The sequence below is a fragment of the Bufo gargarizans genome, unplaced genomic scaffold, assembly GCF_014858855.1.
Source record: "Bufo gargarizans isolate SCDJY-AF-19 unplaced genomic scaffold, ASM1485885v1 original_scaffold_1458_pilon, whole genome shotgun sequence".
Taxonomy (NCBI): domain Eukaryota; kingdom Metazoa; phylum Chordata; class Amphibia; order Anura; family Bufonidae; genus Bufo; species Bufo gargarizans.
The window spans coordinates 204,035-206,617 of NW_025334369.1; positions in this window are offsets into that span (position 1 = coordinate 204,035).

The window sequence follows — 2,583 nt, forward strand, 5'->3', positions numbered from 1 at the left end:
GGGAAAAAAAAAAAAAAAAAAAGGGGCTGTATATGAGAACATGTCCTTACCCCCATGTACCAAGATCTCTAGACCAGTGTTCCCCAACCAGTGTGCCTCCAGCTGTTGCAAAACTACAACTCCCAGCATACCCGGACAGCCTTTGGTTGTGCGGGCATGCTGAGAGTTGTAGTTTTGCAACAGCTGGAGGCACACTGGTTGGGGAACACTGGTCTAAACAGCATGGGAGGGGGGTTACCGTGAGGGGCAACTCAGCTCTCCTTGCGGAGGCAGCACCTCACCAATTCATGGATGGTACCTGGTATCACAATTCAGTTCCATTGAAGTGCAAGGTCAAGTGACCATATCAAACTGTAGACAAAAGATGGCGCTGTAATAGAAAGCAGCCATGTTTTCTAAGCCTGTGCAACTTTTAAGATTTCTTGGTTCAGTTCACCTGGTTAAACATTAAACAGGATCAGCACCAACCACAAGATGTCCTACTGCAGCTCAGATCCGCTCATTGATTAGAAGTAGCACTTTTATCATCTTCACCACACAGCCCACATCTCTGGACAGTCAGGACACTTAGGGCTCATGCTCACAAATGTATTTTCTTTACGTGTCTGTTCCTTTTTTTCTGTGGAGCCATTCATTTCAATGGGTCCGCAAAAAAAAAAAAAAAAAAAAAAAAAAAAAAGTTGGTGTGCATTACGCTTGTCAGTATTTCCGTTCTGCAAAAAACATATTACATGTCCTATTATCGGACGCATTACTGACAAGGATAGGACTGTTCTATTAGGGGCCAGCTGTTCCGTTCTGCAAAACACGGACGTCATCCGTATTTTTTGTGGACCGCAAAATACATATGGTCCTGTGCACGAGCCCTTAGGCCCCATTCACACGTCCGCAATTTCGTTTCACATTTTACAGAACGGAATTGCAGACCCATTCATTTCTATGGGGCCGCACGATGTGCTGCCTGGATATACGAGATTGCAGACACGCACGTCCGGGTTCGCAATTCCGTTCCCGAAAAATAAAACATGTCCTATTCTTGTCCGCAATTGCGGACAAGAATAGGCATATTCTACAAGTGCCGGCGGTGTGCAGTCCGCAAAATATATACAGACAGGAACCAGAAACTGTTTCTGGATCAATAGTGTAACTAATACAAGTCTATACCTCAGGTCAACAAGACACTTAAGGAGCAAAGAGCGACAGGAACTTTGATCAAAAATAGGGAATATCCCCCCAAAAGAGGGACACTTGGAGGTCTGCCTTCACCCCTCAAGTTACCATTCAGGTGAAAATTATTAACTTCCTGAGAAGTCCTCTATAGACAGTATTATTTCTACCAACACATTCCCCTCCCCCACTGAGATAAACATGCATGCTCAGCCCCATTCCTGGATTACAGTTTTTCATGTTAAAAGGAAGATTCCAAACAAATCTGATACATTGTTGCATGTAGTGCAGGGGGCGGAGCTCCAGGTGTAACAATGTATCAGCTCCTCCTTCCCAGCCCCTTGTAGCAGTGACTATCTGGCTCTGCCGCTCACCTCTCCATGGCTTCACCTCCAATCTTCTCAGCGTCAGCGTTAATCTTCACAAACAAGGGCTCCAAAGCCGCCTTCTCAGCATCTGATAGCGCCATCCTGGGATGTGACGCTCCAGCACAAGGGCCAATCTGCACTGAGGGGCCCCAGACTCCATCATCACCTTTATATAGGGAGGAATGGCTGCTGATCCAGCACACCTGGGGCCCTACAGGAAAGCCTGACAACCTGGCCTGGCTGACAACTCCTGGGACTGGAGTCTGGGAATGGTCATGAGGTGATTTTCTAATGGATCTGGAAGCCGACAGCAGGAGCTAAAGCATTCTAGAAATGTTTGGCCATCAAAAAATAGGACATGTCCTATTCTGTCCTTTTTCATGGCCTGACAGTCCCCGTACAAGTCAGGCTACTTTCACACTAGCGTTCGGCTGTCCGCTCGTGAGCTCTGTTTGAAGGAGCTCACGAGCGGACCTAAACGCCTCCGTCCAGCCCTGATGCAGTCTGAATGGATGCGGATCCGCTCAGACTGCATCAGTCTGGCGGCGTTCAGCCTCCGCTCCGCTCGCCTCCGCAGGGACAGGCGGACAGCTGAACGCTGCTTGCAGCGTTCGGGTGTCCGCCTGGCCGTGCGGAGGCGAGCGGATCCGTTCAGACTTACAATGTAAGTCAATGGGAACGGATCCGCTTGAAGATGTCACCATATGGCTCAATCTTCAAGCGGATCCGTCCCCCATTGACTTTACATTGAAAGTATGAACGGATCCGCGCAGGCTGCTTTCACACTTAGAATTTTTTCTAAGTTATTAATGCAGACGGATCCGTACTGAACGGAGCCTCCGTCTGCATTAATATGATCGGATCCGTTCAGAACGGATCCGATCGAACGCTAGTGTGAAAGTAGCCTCAAGGGGATGTGTTTTCTTCTCTGTTGTGTGTAAACAGCCTAGGCCTATTGCACATGAACGTTTTTTTTTTTTACTTTTTCGTTCAGTTTTTTGCGTTCCGTATACGGAACCATTCATTTCATGCCTTCCGTTTCCGTATT